Here is a 21,800-nt window from a genome sequence, read left to right on the forward strand (position 1 = left end):
AAAGATGTGGACAAATTGGAGAAAGCCCAGAGATGAGCAACAAAAATGATTAAAGGTCTAGAAAACATGACCTATGAAGGAAGTTTGAAAAAACTGGGTTTGTTTAGTCTGGATAAGACTGAGGGGGGACATGATAACAGTTTTCAAGAACATAAAAGGTAGTTCCAGGGAGGAAGGGAAAAAAATTGTTCTCTTTAACCTTTAAGAATAGGGCAAGAAGCAATGGGCTTAAAGTGCAGAAAGGGCGGTTTAGGTTGGACATTTGGAAAAACTTCCTAACTGTCAGGGTAGTTAAGCAATGGAATAAATTGCCTAGGGAGGTTGTGGAATCTCCATCATTGGAGATTTTTAAGAGCAGGTTAGACAAACACCTGTCAGGGATGGTCTAGATAATACTTAGTCCCGCCATGAGTGCAGGGAACTGGACTAGAAGACCTCTCGAAGTCCCTTCCAGACCTATGCTTCTATGAATAAAGGAAAATGTTGCTGAAATTCCAAAATACTCCCATAACAACCATTTTGCTTCAGCTTCACTGAAGAGAGCAGGAGGATCCAAACTAATTCTCCCCCAAGATGTGCAATGGAATTCAGTGGCTGATTGTTTTGAGCTATTTATTATGAATTGGCCTATTCTGATGACAATTTGTGATAATCACTGGACTAAAGAGAAATGTAGAAGATTTGCTGAATATACTGAAACCTATTTCCATAGCCTTGGATAAACTGAAGAGAGATGGCTGCTGCATTGCTGATGCTGTTGAAATTTGGAAAGAACTTCAAGATAAATTGCAGGCAGTAAAGAAGGGTATGGATCAAGCACTTATTCCACTTCAATTTCTTTGTCAATATTCTCAACTCAAAGTACCACAGTAGATGCCTAACTGCTGAAGAAGTGCCATGCCATGGGCATCTAATCACCACTCATCAACCATAACAAATTTCAGGGCTGGAGGTGAACCATTCAAGCAGTACGTGTTTGTTGCTGATGTTTTAAAGAAAGTCAAACCACTGAACTGGCGGAAGTCACTAGCTAAACACCTGGAACCAGAGTTTGTTGAAGTGCTAAACCAGCTTTTGAAAGCAGTACCTCTTATGCAGGCACAGAAAGAATATCTTCTTCACGTGGACCAATTCACTCGAAGTTGAGAAACCGACTGGGAGTTGAAAAAGCAGGAAAACTTGTCTCTCTCTCTTCCAGTCTATGAATAACAATGAGGAGGGAGGGGATAAAATCTGCTAGTTTTAAAAGTTTGAAGGACAACCTAAGAAACTTAGGAGATGGTTGTCTCATTTTCAAGAGACTTAGCAAGTAGGAACTTACACTGCAGTCACTTTCACTTAGACATATTTGAAAATTCTCCCAGGCTGACCTGAAATCAGTTTAATTCGCTGACTAGAGTTAATAAATCTGTTTAATAAATCACTTAGTTGTAAATGTGAAACATATTTTGATAAGAACAAGTTTATGTATCCAAAACATTTCACATTGTTTTGTTTAATATAAATTTTATATGCTGTTTTGTATGTTTATTTAAATCCCAGTTACCATACTAATGCAGCTTGACACAAATCATGAGTTGTAAATGTGAAACATATTTTGATAAGAACAAGTTTATGTACCAAAACATTTCACATTGTTTTGTTTAATATAAATTTTATATGCTGTTTTGTATGTTTATTTAAATCCCAGTTACCATACTAATGCAGCTTGACACAAATCATGAGTTAATTACATAGTAAATAAGCAATATATCATTCACCATTTTCTAACATATTAAAAATGTACAATGAATAAAACTGAAAATATTAAGCTATATAATTTACATAATATATTTACATTTATATTTAATTTACATAATAAATGTATATAGTTATAATGCACCTTTCTAGGTAGCAAAAAGATGTATCAAATCTAGTGTAAAGGTTCTGTATAGTTATAAATTAACCTTTTAATAGTTATATCAACCATTTTTTTTTAGAAAATAACTGGAAGTACAAATGGAAAAGTTGATTAGATTTGATTATTTAAATGTAGGCTTTCCACTTCCTGATTTAAATCATTATTTAAATTGCTGATTTAAATCAATCCACCCAGTTGTGTGTCAACTCTTAGGTCTATTGGCCTGGTCTCAACCATTTTGACTTGCAATTTACATATGAAAACTGCATACAGGAGTCTATCATCAATATTCTCATCAGAAATATATCCTCTCTTCAGTATTCCATCCAATCTCAGCAAGAAAAGGGATTGCAAGTTACTCGGAGTAGAAAGCAGACCTGGTTCTATTGCATCATTCACCTCCCCCAGAGATAATTACTCTAACATGCCAGCCTCCTTAATTGGAAAGAAACCCTGTTTATAACCCACAAATTATTCATGGAGACTAATCATCCACCAAGAGGCATATTCTTCCTTTGTGCTTTGTTGGCCTCTGTAAACTCTAAAAGCGTCCTGGTCTGGGTTACAACCAGCTTGCAGACTGACAGATGCTTCCTCACTGTGACAGCAGCATCTCTTTGGCCCACCTACAAGTGACCACGGACTACAACTGGAGAATTACCACAACGGACTATAAAACAACAAAGCACAAGTGTACAAGACACAGCACATTGTACAGGTGATGGACACTGACCTTAAACCTGCGTGATGAAGCTAACATCCTTTGACAGTTGCTCTTTCAAATAATACTAACAGCAACCACAGACAGAAGAGAACATAAGAATGGCCATATTGGATTAGACCAATGGTCCATCCAGCCCAGTATCCTGTCTTCCATTAGTGGCTGGGCAAGATGCTTCAGAAGGAATGAACAGAACGAGGCGATTATCTAGTGATACATCCTCTGTCATCCAGTCCCAGCTTCTGGCGGTCAGAGGTTTGGGGACACCCAGAGCATGGGGTTGCATCCTTCACCATCTTGGCTCATAGCCATTGTTGGATCTATCCTCAATTAACTTATCTAATTCTTTTTTTAAACCGGTTACACCTTTGGCCTTCACAACATCCCGTCAATGAGTTCCACAGGTTGACCATGCATCGTGCAAAGAAACACTTCCTTAGGTTTGTTTTAAAACTGCTGCCTATTGGGTGACCCCTGGCTCTTGTGTTATGTGAAGGGGTAAACAACACTTCCTTATTCACTTCCTCCACACCAGTCATGATTTTATAGACCTCTTTCATATTTTTCCCACTCCCACCCACCCCATCATCTCTTTCCAGCCTGAACAGTCCCAGTCTTTTTAGATCTCTCTTTATAGGGAAACCGTTCCATTCCCCTAATTATTTTTGTTGTCCTTCTCTGTACTTTTTCCAATTCTAAGATATCTTTTTTGAGATGGGGTGACTAGAACTGCATGCAGTATTGAAGGTGTGGGTGTATCATGGATTTATATAGAGTCATTATCATATTCACGGCCTTATCTGTACCTTTTCCTAATGGTTTCTAACATTCTACTCAGGGGGGTGTTTGACTATCGCTGAACACTGAGTGGATGCTTTCAAGAAATATCGACAGCTTACTTAGAACCCATTATTGTTTATGTACGGTTGGGATCATGTTTTCCTATATGCCTTTGTTTGCATTTATCAACATAGAATTTCATCTGCAACTTCACAGCCCAGTCACCCAGTTTTGTGACTCCCCTTTGTAACTCTTCGCAGTCAGCTTTGAACTTACCTATCTTGAGTAGTTTTGTATCTGCAAACTTTGCCGCCTCGCTGTTCACTCCTTTTCCCAGATCATTTAGGAACATGTTGAACAGCAGCGGTGCCAGTACAGATCCGTGGGAACCATTTATTCCGGCCCTTTCTTTCCTGTCTTTTAACCATTTATAGATCCAAGAGAGAACCTTCGCTCTTATCTCATGACTGCTTACTTTGCCCCAAAGCCTTTGGCAAAGGATCTTGTGAAAGGCTTTCTGAAAGTCCAAATACACTTTATCAACTGGATCACCCCTTTTGTCTTCCTCAAAAAAACTCTAATAGATTGGTGAGGCATGATTTCCCTTTACAAAAGCTGTGCTGACTCTTCTCCAACCTACTGCGTTCATCTGTGTGTCTAATTATTCTGTTCTTTAGTATATTTTTTGCCTGATATCAAAGTGAGGCTTACTGACCTGTAATTGCCAGGATTGCCTCTGGAGCCCTTTTAAAAACAGTTGGTGTCACATTAGCTATTCTCCAGTCATCTGGTGCAGAGGCTGATTTAAGGGATAGGTTACATACCACAATTAGTACTTCTGCAATTTCAAATGAGAGTTCCTTCAGAACTCCTGGGTGAATACTATCGGATCCTGATGACTTATTGTTTAGTTTATCAATTTGTTCCCAAACCTCCTCTATTAGACACCTCAATTAGTTCCTCAGATTTGTCACCTAAAAAGAATGGTTTCTGTCCTCTCCAAGCAGGAAATGATAGACAGGGAACAACCAAGGAAATACATCTGAGTGAAGATATTAACTGCACTGAGAGGGAGAAAAAGAAAAAGTTTCAACTCCTTGTGTCCATTTCAGACAATGAAGTCAGACCTCTGCAATTCAAGAACAGGTTTGTTCTCCTGCTACCCTCAGTACACTGTAAGAAACGTTACAATTTTTATACATTATGGTTAGTTTCTGAATTCAGAAGATGAAGTTTGTTACACGTTTATCTTAAATGACTGTCAGCACTTAGAAAAGGAGTACTTGTGGCACCTTAGAGACTAACCAATTTATTTGAGCACTTAATGTTTCTATTTAGTCCAGTCCAAAAGCCTACACTTTAATTAAGTTCACAGTTTGATTTAAAAGCATGCCAACTGCATTTGTGAGCAAGATGCCTTTCTCAGGCTGCTCTATTAAATCCACACATACATACAAGACCAAACTTACCCCCATTTGTTTGGCTTTATTAAGTAAGAAATCAACAATACAATAAAGTTCATGTCAAACTTTCTCCCTAGGGTTTCTCCCTCAGGACTGCTCAGTCCACACCCTGTATTTTCCCAGACAAGCACTCCTATCTCCCTTATAACTAGGGGGGATTATAAGACACTTGCACCAGTGATTTAGCAAAATCCATGTAACCCTCTTCACAGCCAGATCAATGCCTGTTAACAGGGTGGAATATTTGAGGAAATCTCTGGCAGTACAATACAACTGTGTTTATTACATGGCAGAATTATCTTTCATAAGTCACAGGTTACAACCAGAGTTCAGGAAATAGTGTGGTTTTCAGAATCATCTTACACAGATGAAACCAAAAATCTTTTGTGCCCTCCCATAAAAGGTGTATGAAAAACAAATCCTTACTCATCATTGTGCCTAGGACCACCACACTAGTTTGATAGGGCATTGTAGATATATATCCAGCAATTTTAAGTCCAGACCTAAGTTTGATTTTTCACTATCTGCTACCGTTTTGAAAAGGCACAGTTAACAACCCACTCACTCCTGATTGTAAATATGGCTACCTATTCTAAAATTACAGTGGTCCTTTTATTCACTACCCAAACTCCATGTAAGCAGCTACAAAATTTCTGTCACACTGCCTGCATTGAGCATTTCAAATTTTGCCCTGGAGAGATCTTATCTTTCAGAGTCAGATATTTAGTCATAACTGAGAAATAAGCCAGCTCTGGTTTTAATATGAACAAAGGCCACCAAGTGGGTGAATGATGAAATTTGCTTGCTATTTTTGCAATGCAGCCTTCTGCACGCTAGGGAGAACCCTGAAACAACCTATTCTTCTCAGGACTTCAGATTGGGCCTGAGCCAGAATTTCCAGAAGTAAGAGCTAGTTATTCCTAAAGAATTGCAGTCTCCTACATAGAAATGACACAAGTAAACACCTTAGCACCTGCTGCTTATTCTTCTGCTGGATAATCCACCATATATATTACTCCTAGGGGAATTCTGTGCCACTGCACATGTGCAGAATTCATGTCCCCCGGAAATTTTTTTTCTCCGCAGAATAGAGTTTGCTGGAGAGGCACTGCAGTCACACATTTTGCCCACCAGGGGCTGCTGTGGCAACAGAAGAGAGGACAGCCAGCCAGCAGAGAGGGAGGGGGAAGAGGCTGCATTCCTCACAGCAGGGCCAGGTGAAGAGGCACAGGACAGACAGGGCACACAGGGCTACTGGGAGGTTACAAACTGGGATTCAGAAGGGCTAGTGGGGAGGACAGACTGGGGCATGAGCTCAGGAGCTAGTGGGGTGACAGCACTGAGCCAGGGGCTGAATGGGTAGGGGGCTGCAGAGCCACATGGGGACCGGGTGTAAGAAGGTCCAGGGCCATATGGGATGCAAGGACACACAGGGGCAGATGTGCCTGACTGAATGGGAGTGGCTAGGGGTCAGCCAGGATGTGCATGGGGGAGGCTCCCCAACAATCCCCCCCCTACAAAAAAACCCTGTTCTATACTTCTCCCACCTACACCCAACAACCCTCCAGGTTCATTCCCAGGCTCCTTCCCTCTCTCTCAGCTCCTCTGTTACCCCTACTCCCTCAAGCCTTTGCACTGCTTCTGTGGGGTGCAGGAAATACATTTCCGTATTGTAGTTTAAATGAATTACTCAAAATTCTGTATTAATATGCCTAGTAAGGAGTCTATTTGTCAAAAAAACATTTCCTGAAACTCTTTTTTTTGTTGGTTTGTATTGTTACAGACATACTTACTGACAGGTACTTTGAAATAAATTACCAAAACAACTGAAACCGACATGATCATTGTGTTATTTTGACAAATAAAATATGCAGAATTTTAAAATATAGTGTGCAGAATTTTTTAATTTTTTTAGCAGAATTCCCCCAGGATTAATATATTTGTAACACATCTTTAACTAGGAAGTGCAGTTAATTTGATACAGAACCTCCACTGGCTCTGGTAAGGGAAAAGTGAAGTTTGTTGCTGAAATTGAAAGTCAGCCGAGAATCGCTAAGCGACAAAAACAAAAGATGTTCTTCTGAATGGATGTGGTGTGCTGTAAACTCTGCAGTGGTGCAATCATGATTTTCAGCAGCAAGAAGCACATGTAAAAAAATCCCCAGATCTCAACTCAACAAATCCTCAAAATGTTCATTCCAAATGGATTAAGTATATACTAGATCCTCACTAGTTTTCAGCAGCGATCAGGGGACTGACACAAATGCCTGAATTTTGCAAGTTAGTAAGTGAAGAACAAATACAAGGAGGAGACTACATCATAAAACTTAGTTGTCTTATTTTAACAACTGCAGGTTAGCTAGTTGGTTATGACAACATAGAGAACTCTGTTCCAAAGGACAAACTAAAGAGACTGACCAAAAGTCTGCTGCTTAAAAGCACTAGTTTTCCAGTACAGGAGGAACTCAATTTACCCAGTGCAGGATCGCTTCTGGCCAGCCTTCACATGAAGCCACAACACTGGGAAACAACACAAGCAGCATTATTATTATTTTCTTCTCACTACAGTAACACATAGTCATTTACAGAGATGAGGGTCTCATTGTGCTACATGCTGTATATACACATAGTAAGAGAGAGTCCCTTTCCTGAAGAGCTTACAAATCTAAATAGGCAGGGTGGGACAGAGGCACTAAGAGGAAAATTGACTTGCCCAAGGTCACCCAGCAGGTCAGTGGGAGAGCTGGGAACAGAATCCAGGACTTCTGACTCCCAGTTCAGTGACCCATCTACTAGGCTTACACTGGTCTCCCAAATCTCACACAGCTTGCATCCCACATAAGGGATAGGCAGAACTGCTGTCTTTGTGCTAAGGGACACACCGGATCTTGTCCCTCTCTACTTCCCAGGGGACATACAGCATCATAAAGGAAGTGGGGAAAAGGCAGAACTATTGGTCCCACCCATTCCAGTACCAATCTACAGGCTGCATTGCATACGGAGGTTTAGTAGCAGCCAATATACCTGCTGTACATTGAGAAGTTCAGGAAACATCCAGTGCCACCCTGAGGCACTGTGAATCAGCACTGCCCACAATGTAAAGCCATGCCTAAATAGCTCCAGCTAGCCTTACATTTGGGGATACCATGAGCTACTCTTTCAAGTCAGGTGGTTGTCTAATAAGCGCGGTCTCCTGAACAGAGGTAACTGCACTTCAGAATGTACCACTGCATATCTGTAACCACCTTAGCTGAGTAGCAAGCAGAGACTGCTATTTGGGGGCAGATTGGTGACGCTCTACTGCACTATTAGGATCCATCTCTAGATTGGTGTTGCTCTTGGCCATTCCCTCTGAGCCATACATTTCCCATCTGAAACAATAAGATGTCACTTTAACCTCTGCTCTGCATAATTCTAGAATTAAATTTTTATTAATATTTTTAGCACTTTCCACCTCCAAGAGCTTCACAGACAAAGCATTTAGAAGTAGCAGGCTGTACACAGGCCCCCTCCTGAGCAGAAAGGATCAGTATCTCACTGCCCTTATTATTTTAATTTTAACGCCTCATAAGAGGTTTCACAACAGAAATAATTATAAACTAGTGATGAAAATATCCTGCCTCCCATAGAGCGGAGGGGACCTAAGGGTTCAATTATACGACAAGAGAAAAAAAACAAGAGATACCTTGGATCCAGTCTCGCTTTTGGAAGTGTGTTGCCTTTGTTATTCTTATCTAATTGTAACGGCTTAGGTAACCAGCCTTAATTGTAAGCCAGATGTGACTGGGACACGTGTTCTATGAAATATGTTTGATGTCAGCATCTCTGACAGCCTGCCGAGCAGATCGGTTAACACTTCCTTATTGTTCTGCTTTTATCAATACCATCTAATGGACCAGATCTATTCCCAAATGGGAAGCAGGACTGAGCCCATTATAAACACTAAAAAGATTCACTATATTTTAGATTATAATCTAGAGGACTTTTTTAAAATTCAAACATTGCCAGAGGTTTTCTTTATTCTGCAAAATTAATAAAATTATAATTTGGAAAAGATGGTCTTGTGATTAAGGCCCAGGGTTGAGGTCAAGGTTTTTTTCCTGATGCAGCCATGGACTGCCTATGTGATTTGCTGAGGGTCACACAATCTGCATCTCAACTCCCTCCTCCTTCCTCCCAAAATCTGAGGGGGGGGGGGATGCTTCCTCTCTTCCCTAGGGAGAAGAGTTATTCATTAATGTTCATATAGTACTTTGAGATACTTCACTGGAAGTGTTTATTATAAAGACAATATCCTCTACAGAATTCTGAGTCTATACATGAGTATCACTGTCATATCAAAGGTAACAGTAGCCTGACCATGAACATATTGAGAAGCCTACTGCAGATGTGGCCTATATAGAGCTAGTTATGGCCCAGATTGCCACTAGTCTGTATGCAGAGATTAGGCACAAGATTTCCTTATTCCCCTGGCATACCTCGCACAAGGATAGATAACCCCAGTCCCCCATGCTTAGTGGAGTGCAGAGTGCACTCCCTCCAGGCGTCCTCAGGGGAGCACATTGTTCCAAAGGGAGCAGAGAGCGGTAAGGCAAATTCCCTCTCAAGATCCACCCTCCCAACAAGAGCCTGTGTACAAAGTACCCAATCTGGCTCTGCATATGAATTATTTTAAAGAGAGGTGTGTGCCAGTGTTCTTATTTACACTGCCATCAACAGCATTCAAATCAAAGTTATACACCACTGGCAATGCAATTTTACAAAATAGCTGCATTAGAGAAGAGCGCACCCTTAGCCTGCAGAACAAGGCAAGCAAACACATGCGTAAAGGGGCAAAACGTGTAGGAAATTTTGAAACTCTTAGCCCTTAGGGTTTAGAAAAGAATTTAGTTAATTACACTGAAAGAGAGAGAGAAAAAAAGAGACACACACACACAATCTCTTGAACTTTGCACACCAGAAGAGCTTGTCCATTTTTTATTTTACATCAATTATTTTTAAAGTAGAACATGCCTAATGTACTTCTGATCTCTTACCATTTGAGTCTTTAAAGCAAAATTTAATACTCAAACTGTTGAGTAAGACTCAAGTAGCTTAAAGGAAGAGCATGTCTGCCTGTTAAACCTACTGAAAATCTCCTGTTCAAACATATTAAACAGCACCATGATAAAACACTGAAAACAGTCAACCATTGGAGACAGCTGTACATTTACAACTAGAGATATACATGTTCCCTTTTGGCATGCAACCTCAGTAAACTGAGGTCAAATCCTGATTGTTTTAGTCAAGTACACACTCTCAGTAAAGTCAATGAGCAGTCCACTCAGATCAGAAAGGCAAGTATCATTTGGACATCATTAATAGCAGTAGCGTTTTTCATACAATGCACAATTAGTCTGTTGAACTCATTGCCACAGAGTATATCACTGACCAAAAGATATACCAAGATTCAAAATAAGATTAGACATTTATATGGATAGAAAAATATTGACTTCTAATATTATATAAACAAGAATTTGGAAAGGCCTCTAAATCCTCCTGCTTCAGGGCATACGCTAACATCTAGTTTTGGGGGTTAGGAGGAAACTTTCCTAAGGGACAGGTTGCCCTTTAACTACCTAACTGCAAAGATTTTTGCACCTTCCACTGAAATAGATGATGCTGGCCAAGTTCAGAGATGGGATACTGGACCAGATGGACAACTGTCTGATCCACTTTGATAGTTCCTATGTATTACAGCAGTGTCCCAAACCTCCAACCCAGAGTAGGGCCCCAGTGTGCTAGACGCTGTACAAATACATAGAATGAGACAGTCCTGGCCCCAAAGTTCTTAATATCTAAATAAATTAGACAAAGAAAGAGCAGAAGGAAGTATTCTCTCTCTCTTTTTTTTGTTAAACAAATGGGGACCTTAAGTACAGAGATCTTAAGTGGTTTGCCCAAGATCATACAGGAAGTCTGTGCCAGGGTCAGGAACTGAGCCCAGAACTCAAGTCTCAGACCAGTTTCCTAACTACAAGGCTATCCTTCTTCCCCACAAACTTGTCTATTAACTACTCTAGTGACCAGGCTACTAAAAGGAACAATAAATTATTGTACATTGCTCCATAAACCTCTTCTTCCCGGCTAGTATTTATTTTCTTATCAAGATATGCTGATTGTCTCCAAACTGATACAAATCACGTTTATTAGTAGATTGTAGCAGTTATCTTTTTTGGTGTCATATTCAAAAAGCAAACTGATAAACTAAAGCTTTATCTCTACACAATTTCTCCAGCTATAAACACACAGCTTGGATTTGGTATCTGGATTACTACTGCAGTAGTGAAATGCTTGGCTTGTAATGGGGAAAGAGAAGGGTAGACAACTTTCCCTACTCCCACACAAAAAGCAGATCAGTTTTTGCTCCTTTTTGTCACATCTCAAGGGCCCGGAGCAGAAATCCCATTGGGGCTACTGAATGTACATTGAGGGCCCAATCCTGCAAGGCAAACCAGCATAAATTGCTCATTGGCACGCAGACTACTTTAAAAGAGCCTCCAGCTGATGCAAAACAAAAATAAAGCCATATGAAGTGACAAAGGGAACCACACACTGTTCCAATCAAGAGACTTATCAAAGGCAAGACATACATGGAACAGATGAGCATCTCTTCTGAATCAAGCAATGTAATAGGGAAACACTCTACATTTGTGTGTAAGGAGGTGGAAGTGGAGGTTTGGAAGGAGACAATGAATTCATTACCTGAAACACCATGTTAAAGGGTCAGGGGTTCCCAGAACAAAGTCCTAGGTTCACACCCCTCATGTCCAAAATTAAAATAAGGGACTTAACTTAAAATTCACAAGAGCTAGCAGCTGTTTTATTAACCCTGCTGTGCCCAGTTTGCGCAGATGATACAGGCCTGGGAACAGCTGATTCCCAATGAGAACTGAGGGTTAAACTGTATTCTCACCATGGTGAACCACAGGTAGACACTACGATTTAAGAAGGTTTTTGGGGAGAGGAGGTGGTGTTTGGAGAAGTAAACAGTAGTACTGAAGAGAGATGGAAAAAATGATCTTGACAGGGGCAAACTAAACAGCTTGTGCCCAGGTGTGAAATGTGAACAGGAGTAGATCAAGGATAGTAGTGGCTGAAACATACGGACTCTTTCTCCCTCCATCATGGGACGAAGTTGTTACTGTGAATTGCATGGACTATCTAACCTCCACCTCTCTGCTCATCAGAGGCCCTAGAACATGAGACTCCATTGCCTTGCACCTTGTGTTGTTGTTTCCCCTGCAAAGTGTGCATAAAACACTATCATAGTCACACTCACTTTGCAGAGATTGAAACTACCACACAAAGTGCAAGGCAAGGGAGAAATTGGCCCTACAGTCTCCTAACGTGTTCACGTCTGTAGAACAGAAGGTCACTGCAAAGTAAGCTCCCAATTACCAGGGAGATCCTCAGAGAGCCAACTCCCATAGGGAGTCGAGATCTCTGAACCAAGCAATAACACTCCCTCTCATCCCTCTGTTTATAGTGACCTGCTTATTGCCTGAAACTTAACTGTTTCATTAGATTTCCCCTTCCCCCAGTCATTTCACACATGTTCACTCGCAGAGCCAGTCTGGCAGCATTTTCCGAGGTCGTGCGAGAATCACTCGAGGCGCCAGGTCTGTTGGCAAAGCAGCCAGAAAGCTATTTATATTTAAGACAAGAACAAGGGGCGTGGTGGCCTCCATTGACTGCACGTGCAACACAGGCTTCAGAAGGGCCATCATGGACTTGTTTCAGGGATGCAAGGATTTAGACTAACGTACAGATTGGGGCGGGGGGGAGGCCACACAGGAAATTACTGGACACGAGCATTGTTAGCATATACAGAGCTAGAGAAAGGGAGGGCATTCTCTGCCTCCCGACCTTGCCAGCGTCCTTTAGAACACACATGCTTCCCATATTGTAAACAATTGTCACTAAAAAATGCCCTTTGTAATCGACCAGTCAAAACAACTGAGACTTTAAAGCCACTTTCCCCAAGCTTGATTTCACATTGCAGAGAAGGCAGCTACAACCATATCTGCAAGAGGATGAAGAGGGAATGCTAGCACCTCAGAGAGCCATGGCTCCATAGCTAATGCAGCAAATAGCCTTCAATCACCTCCTCCACATCAAATATTGTGTGTGGGGGAGACGGGGTAAGAGGGGCTGACAGCAAGGAAAAGTATATAGTTTTTAATCACTTAAACATTTAATGAGACTTGGGGTCCTAACTCACTTAAGGGGTGATCCTGCTTCCACAAAATTCTATAACAAAACCCTCACTGAATTTATCGGCACAAAATTTAGCCCTTAGGCATTCTGAAAATACCACCCTATGGCTTGAAAGAACTAACTTAAACCCTTGAAAGTAAGGTCCTGTGCACTAAGGCAGACTTCGAGGTGAAGAGTTAAGTGGCATAAGTTACCGAACAAGGATCAGTTGCCAACTTACACCTTTTTCCAGCCCTTTAGCATGTCTGTTATGGTAGGAGGTCAGATCTACCTTAACTTAACACCTTAAAACGCTCCTGCTTCAGGGCATAAACCAGCCTCTAATTAATGGGGGTTAAGACGAAACTCTTCCAGGGGCATGTTTTTCCCTAACTTCCTACCGCAGGGCTCTTGCATTTTCCTTTGAGTCAGCTGGTGCTGGCCATTGCTGGAGACAGAACATGGGACTAAACTGGTCTGACTCAATTTAGCAATACCCACGTCTGTATTCCATTTCCCTCTGCATAACTGATTTTCCAGCTACATCAATGGTGGAATCTCCATCACTGGAGATTTTTAAGAGCAGGTTAGACAAACACCTGTCAGGGATGGTCTAGATAATATTTAGTCCTGCCATGAGGGCAGGGGACTGGACTAGATGACCTCTCAAGATCCCTTCCAGTCCTATGACTCTATGATCACTCTCTTCTAGCTACATGTAACCTACAACACCTAATGTATCACATCTGGAATTGTCCCACTCTTCAACTAACCCCAGTGGAGTAGAAATGTAGTATTATTAATCCTAACCGTTCAAAAAAATGAGGCCCCCAAATTCATGAAACAGTCTTTAAAATCATGAGATATTTCTAAAGTCATATGTTTGCCATTCTTTTTGTCTGCCTTCTGGAGACTCAGCCTTTAGGGGTCATATTTTTAAGGTTTTTCTCTGCACCCATAAGAACTAGAAACTTTGTTTTTAAATAAAAGCTGTGGTTCTCAAGTAATAATATGAATCCAGAGGCCAAAAACACAAAATATCCCAACATCATTAAATAAAATCACAAGAGTTGGAAACACTGGGAATGTAATACAAGGGTTTGAGAACAGCAAGCATTGCAGTCCTCCTTTTTCCATTTACTTTTAACACAGATTCTATTGACAAAGTTTTCTGTGAACGGTTTCAATTTATCAGTTCAAAAAGACCACCTGTCTTGGAAGTCTATGAAGCTGAAGCCAAAGCAGAAAAAACAGTGATTCGGTGAAGACATGCTAAATCTTAAAGAACTTTTAAAAACACTTTTATACTTAAGTTTTTATTGTTTTTTAAAACAGAAAAAAGATTTTAAAACCTTTCAAAAGCATTTTAATAGCTCCTAAGGAGCCATTACAGTATAATGTAAATTACAGTATAATGTAAATATGTATAAATTCGGGGGGAGGGATAGCTCGGTGGTTTGAGCATTGGCCTGCTAAACCCAGGGTTATGAGTTCAATCCTTGAGGGAGCCATTTAGGGATCTGGGACAAAAATTGGGGATTGGTCCTGCTTTGAGCAGGGGGTTGGACTAGATGACCTCCTGAGGTCCCTTCCAACCCTGATATTCTATGATTCTATTCTATGATTCTATGTATCTTAACCAAATATTCTAAAATGTGGATACTCATTTGGTATTGCGCACGCACACGCACAGCCTTTGGTTTCTGAATCAACTTATTCCTCTTTTACCCAAGACATAACAAGAAATCCTACTAGAAGAGCTTTCAAGAGCCTCTACACTAACATTTGGAAACACTTAAAAATCAGAGACTAGCTCAAATGGAGTTTCTTCCCTTACGCTTTTTATGAAGCACATGGCAATGTGTATTCCCACATTGTCATGTGTTACTAGTCTATGTTTGTTATCTTCCTAACATGGGCCTTGCTCCTGAAAATGGATCTACACAAGCAGATCCCTGTGTCCATAAGGAGCCACAATGGAGCTCTGGGCAGAAGTCTGCCCATATGGATCCAGCTGCAGAACTGGGGCCATGGTTTGCATAACACATGCATGTGAACTAGCATTTTATTATACTTTACTGTAATATTTTGGAACATGCGTGTTCTGTCTGATCCTCTTAGATCTAGAACTGTGAATCCACTTCCTTCTCCTAAGAAGGAGGAGGATCTTCCTAAATTTTCCTCATTACAGGCTCAATCCTGCACCCACTGAAGTGGACAGCAAAGCTCCTACCAACATCAACTGTCTAGTTTCAAGCCCTATAACGCCCTTCCCCCAAAGCCCTGTGTCATGGTGAGTATTGCTCCAGTGAGAGGAGTGACTATGTCTCCCTGTGAAGCTCATCAACTCTAGAGGGCCAAATTCCCCCTTTCTGCTAGGCGTGAGCACACTGTTTCTGTGGGGCCTTCCAGGCTCAAAGGACCAAACACAGGACTTGCTGTATGGCACCTTAGAGACTAACCAATTTATTTGAGCATGAGCTTTCGTGAGCTACAGCTCACTTCACTGGATGCACGAAAGCTCATGCTCAAATAAATTGGTTAGTCTCTAAGGTGCCACAAGTACTCCTTTTCTTTTTGCGAATACAGACTAACACGGCTGTTACTCTGAAACCAGTATTATTATTACCACTGTACCTCTCAGCTAGCCCAATGGATAAAGCTTAAAAAGGGACACGAGACTGGTCAGACTTAAAATTCAGGTGGTGTAAAACAAAAGCCACCAAGCTTTTACAGCTCAGCCACAGAAAAGTTCCTGTTATTTCACTTTACAGTCCAATGAAAGTGTTTTATAGATTTAAAAATTCCACAGCAACATTTGAAATCTAAACACAGTAGCATTATGAAAGGACATGAAAACAAAACTGACCAGAAATAAAAGTAAAACTGACTGGTCAGTTATTGTGGTCCAAATCCAGTGTAGTGCATAATATAAAACTACATTAAGGGTGAAAAGTTATTCAGCATTTTAAATTCGCTTCAACATGATAGCGTAAGCATACGTACTCACACTAATATCACTTACATACATACACACACATCAACATGTGTGTATAAACAAATACATATATTTTAAAAGCCTTATTTTTACCCTAGCAGTGGCCCTTTAAATACAAATAAAAGGCATCCCACCTAATCTTTTAAATCTTCTCAGCAATCCCAGCTCCCAGACTGCTGCGCTGGGCATCACAAAATGGGGAAGAGATGGCCAGCCCTCTGTGGTGATAGAGGTGGTTAGGGACTATTTAGAAAAGCTGGACGTGCACAAGTCCATGGGGCCGGACGAGTTGCATCCGAGAGTGCTGAAGGAATTGGCGGCTGTGATTGCAGAGCCATTGGCCATTATCTTTGAAAACTCGTGGCGAACCGGGGAAGTCCCGGATGACTGGAAAAAGGCTAATGTAGTGCCAATCTTTAAAAAAGGGAAGAAGGAAGATCCTGGGAACTACAGGCCAGTCAGCCTCACCTCAGTCCCTGGAAAAATCATGGAGCAGGTCCTCAAAGAATCAATCCTGAAGCACTTGCATGAGAGGAAAGTGATCAGGAACAGCCAGCATGGATTCACCAAGGGAAGGTCATGCCTGACTAATCTAATCGCCTTTTATGATGAGATTACTGGTTCTGTGGATGAAGGGAAAGCAGTGGATGTATTGTTTCTTGACTTTAGCAAAGCTTTTGACACAGTCTCCCACAGTATTCTTGTCAGCAAGTTAAGGAAGTATGGGCTGGATGAATGCACTATAAGGTGGGTAGAAAGCTGGCTAGATTGTCGGGCTCAACGGGTAGTGATCAATGGCTCCATGTCTAGTTGGCAGCCGGTATCAAGTGGAGTGCCCCAAGGGTCGGTCCTGGGGCCGGTTTTGTTCAATATCTTCATAAATGATCTGGAGGATGGTGTGGATTGCACTCTCAGCAAATTTGCGGATGATACTAAACTGGGAGGAGTGGTAGATATGCTGGAGGGGAGGGATAGGATACAGAAGGACCTAGACAAATTGGAGGATTGGGCCAAAAGAAATCTGATGAGGTTCAATAAGGATAAGTGCAGGGTCCTGCACTTAGGACGGAAGAACCCAATGCACAGCTACAGACTAGGGACCGAATGGCTAGGCAGCAGTTCTGCAGAAAAGGACCTAGGGGTGACAGTGGACGAGAAGCTGGATATGAGTCAGCAGTGTGCCCTTGTTGCCAAGAAGGCCAATGGCATTTTGAGATGTATATGTAGGGGCATAGCGAGCAGATCGAGGGACGTGATCGTTCCCCTCTATTCGACATTGGTGAGGCCTCATCTGGAGTACTGTGTCCAGTTTTGGGCCCCACACTACAAGAAGGATGTGGATAAATTGGAGAGAGTCCAGCGAAGGGCAACAAAAATGATTAGGGGTCTGGAACACATGACTTATGAGGAGAGGCTGAGGGAGCTGGGATTGTTTAGCCTGCAGAAGAGAAGAATGAGGGGGGATTTGATAGCTGCTTTCAACTACCTGAAAGGGGGTTCCAAAGAGGATGGCTCTAGACTGTTCTCAATGGTAGCAGATGACAGAACGAGGAGTAATGGTCTCAAGTTGCAGTGGGGGAGGTTTAGATTGGATATTAGGAAAAACTTTTTCACTAGGAGGGTGGTGAAACACTGGAATGCGTTACCTAGGGAGGTGGTAGAATCTCCTTCCTTAGAGGTTTTTAAGGTCAGGCTTGACAAAGCCCTGGCTGGGATGATTTAACTGGGAATTGGTCCTGCTTCAAGCAGGGGGTTGGACTAGATGATCTTCTGGGGTCCCTTCCAACCCTGATTCTATGATTCTATTCTATGATTCTATGGGATCATATTACTGTTGTGCAAGGATGGTGGGATCTTTTACTTCCCAATTCCCCACCCCATGACATAACAGTGCAAGAGGTACTACAGAGACTAATTTCAGGTTTCAGAGTAGCAGCCCATCTGTGCACACAGTGTTCAAAAAAGGGTATTCATTTTACCAAGCAAAAGAGAGAACAGCAATGTTGAGGACATGCGGGTAAGTGCTGCACTTCCACGCAAAGCTTGTTTGGTTCAATCCCAGTAACATTCCTTATTGATTACCCACGTCTGTAAACCACCTAAGAGACATCTCTGCAGACTGTTTGCTTCATGCTGCAGCTTCCTTGCTGGGGGTGGGATGGGACAGACACCCACATGTAATTAGTTAAAGGATGTTTTCCTGCTGTTGGAGGTGGAGACAGAATAAACAGGCACACTGACTTTTAGCATATAATTACTAGGCTCTTAGATCTGGGTGTCAGCTGTCATGATCTTAGGGATGATAAGCTGCCTCTAGCCTACATTTACAGAGGTCAAGAGGACATGTACTAGTTTGGCAAATGCACAGGTTAGGTGAGGAACTCAAGACACAGAAGTGTGCACTGAAACTAATTCATAGCTAACAATAACTATAGCTTACCATTTTAAGACACACCAGCAGGACTGACGTCTATATATGCATTCTTTGGTGCAGTGCGGAGAAGGATGGTTTGGGGGCTACAGGACAACACAAGAAGCCAGGACATCGGGGTGATCATGGCTGCAACAGTGATTTTCTGCACAACCTTGGACAGGGAGTGAATGGGGTCTGCAGAAGCAAAGGGCCTGTGTGTGGATGGTCATCTCCACTGGGATCCATAAGGTTTGGAAGTGAAACCATAGCCTGTTCTAGAGGTGGCAATGGTGGCAAACTCCACCCACTGAATGATTTTGGGGGGAGGGGAAATCAAGGAAGGGGCCATCATGGAGTCTTCCACCCCTTGTCAGGAGCTTTTTTCTGAGAAGGGGCAGTCTAGGAAATAGTATTTAGAAAAGTTATGTTATAGCTCACACACTCCCTCTCTCCCCGCATCCATCTTGGAACCCAGCTGCAATCTGCAAGCTAAACTTTTACAGCCATCTCTGTGTCACTTCTCCCCAGAGTCAGCATTCAGACAGACAGCATTAAGCGGTTTATGAAAGTGAGCGGCCTAATGATGTGTGGTAATGGGGTTCTTGCCGTTTGGGACATGGCCCGTAGCTTTGAGGCCTCTCCAGAGCTGCAGCTGAAGGGGGGAGCAGGAGGAAGAAGGGAGCACATTCTGCTCGAAGGGAGCAAGTAATACTTTTAAGGAGTGAGAAACTGAAGACAGGCTGCAGAGAAGTCAGCGATGACTTTTGCGGATTTAACTTGATTCCAGAGTGTGGCAGAAGGTCCAAATGTGCTCTATACCAGGGTTTCTCAATCTGTGGGTTGGGACCCAAAAGAGGGTCACCAGAATGATTCCAAGGGTCACATGATGGCTCCTGTCCCACAGGGCTGGCTGGGCTCCCCTCCCTGCTCCAAGCACTGCAACCCTGGGGTCCCAGCACGACTTAGGTTTGGCCCGGGAATTCAGGTAGCCCAAATTTGAGTGAGTGGCACTGCAACCCCATGAGCCAGGTCACAGCTCCACTCACACAAATTTGGTCCAGAGAGGGGGGTGCAGCCAAACCTGAGCAGGGTTGCAACCCCGGAAGCTGCAATCCCCAGAGCCAAGCCCAGCCAGCCCCACAGCACAAGAGCTGTGGGAGTAAGTGCCAGGCAGCACCCAACCCCCTTGTGGGGGCAGGACATGACTGAAAGCACCCCAGGGCTTCCACCTCCAGACTATTTACGGGGTTGTAACAAGCCATAAAAATTTACAATTGGGTCCTGTGCTCAAAAAGGTGGAGAACTGCTATTCTACACAGTTCTAACAGGTAGCGAGGGCGCATGGTTTAGTGACTGGAGCATGAAATCAGGAACTTCCAAGTTCTAACCTTGCCTTTACAACTGACTCACTGTTGGCCCTTAGGAAATAATCTTAAAATCTGACTCTGCTCTGAGAAGTGACTAACCATGGCCTGAGCTCCAGAGTAGTTTTTCTCACTACCTACATATGAGATTTACTCAGTTTACAAGCTATGTGCCTTTTTATGACTGCCAGCCCTGAAACTTCACTCTGGGATCTGAAAGTCAAGCTGGGATTTTTCCTGCTTGTGCAGCATCACAAACAGTCGTGACACAAGATGTATGTAGGTAAGGTGTCACCAAAGTATGTGCTTCAAACTAGAATTACTTGTTAACCTATTTGTTGGAACTTGCCCATCCGTAAAGTGGGAACAAGATCATCTACCTACCTCACAGCTGTGAGGATTGACTAATTAATATCTGTATAGCATTTTGAAAATGTAAAGCACATACAGGGGTTACCATAAAATCTTTCCTGTTTCTATTTGTAAGTCACTGATCTTACCATGGTATTCTCTGTACTATGTAAAGGAAATAAAGCAAGTATGGTAATGTTAGGCAAAATTATAAAAATGTTGATGGTGGCCACTGTCTAAGTGTTGATTAATTATAAAATGGTGCCTGCAATCACCCTCTGCTTACGAATGTAAAGTGAGAACTAAATTAAAAGATTGTAGGCTCTCATTTTATTATTGGACACTTTATATAGTGCCCAAATTCACAACATGTGCTTTACAGAATACATTGTCTTACTATGTCCCTACCCTAGGAGCCTGCTGCTGGATCTGTGTAGGTGAGCTCCTGAACCCCTGTGGAACCCCACTGAAATCAACAGGACACCAACAGAGATGCAGTGGTCTGTGCAGACAGATCTGATTGCAGAACTGAGACCTAACATTTATGACAACATAACATGTGAAGGTGACAAAAAATAGGGAGGGTAGGGAACAGTAATACGATTGTGCCACTGATCAGTTTAGAGCACGTGTACTCCTTGATGGCTCAATTTTAATTACAAAATAAATTATAAATTCACTTCTCGTGGGCATGTAGGGATCTAAATAAGAGGGTGACGGCTTGGCAGATTGGAACAGTTGAGAGGGTGTTCCATGTGTGGGAGGAAACATGAAAAAGAGACAGATGCTTGTGGGGGAAGTGCACAAATAGAGGGCAGGTAGGGAGGGGATCATGGCCAGCAGCATTGGGGTGAGAGAAGGAAAGAGGCAAAAGGGATAAGCAGCTAGGGTGCAGTGACACACTTGAAGACAAAAACAAGCAATTTAATCTTATGGAGCTGGAGATCATTTCTAGGGAATTCAATTAGGAAGCAATTTATATTCCTCCAAACTGGGAAAAATGAGTTCAAGTAAACATGCTTGTGTGTTTGCTTCCCTTCCAAGATTATGTAAGTTTATATACACATTAAAAGCAGCCTTTGGACACTTTCCAAGTTACCAGTATGTCCTTGGGAATTATTGCATTTGGGCACCCATATCTTTGACCATGAGTGTAAGAACTAGTCACACCTTCAGTCTCTTTAACTCATAACTTGCTGGTCGGTGATTGAATTTGCTACAACCGCATCAATGACCCCAGATGTCACGGTTCCATGGTAGCATTTTTATTCCAATTTTTTTTAGATACAAAACCCAATGGTTTTGCAATTAAGACGTGTATGATTAAGACTACAGCGTGGAAGCTAAAAAGATTGTGCAGCTATTGACAGCACTTCAGTGCATGCTTTTAGAATGAGATTTCACTTCTGAGGACGGAGAATACGTCTATGCCCAATTTAATATCTGACTGACAGCTTTCCAAGGCTGCCAAAAAGCTGACATTCTGCAACCTGCCATATTTAGGTTCTAAAAACATATAGGTGACAAACTGATTGGAATCTGAAGGATTTATTTTGACCCGCCAGTAGACAC

The 21,800-nt window shown here is 42.1% G+C and overlaps 1 protein-coding gene across 15 annotated transcripts in view; it reads right to left on the reverse strand.

The window, feature by feature from the left end:
- The window catches only part of NCOA1 (nuclear receptor coactivator 1), a 359,657-nt gene that overhangs the window by 202,131 nt on the left and 135,726 nt on the right, over positions 1-21,800 (reverse strand). Inside the window, exon 1 of one of the 15 annotated variants that reach the window (XM_073335586.1) lies at positions 1,088-1,109. The exons of the other annotated variants lie outside the window; for them this stretch is intronic. The gene's annotated coding sequence lies outside the window, so the exon portion shown is untranslated. Of the gene's footprint in view, positions 1-1,087; positions 1,110-21,800 lie in introns of those variants that run through there. 15 annotated transcript variants of the gene reach the window in all.

The sequence above is a fragment of the Lepidochelys kempii genome, chromosome 3 (assembly GCF_965140265.1).
Source record: "Lepidochelys kempii isolate rLepKem1 chromosome 3, rLepKem1.hap2, whole genome shotgun sequence".
NCBI classification, from domain to species: Eukaryota; Metazoa; Chordata; order Testudines; family Cheloniidae; genus Lepidochelys; species Lepidochelys kempii.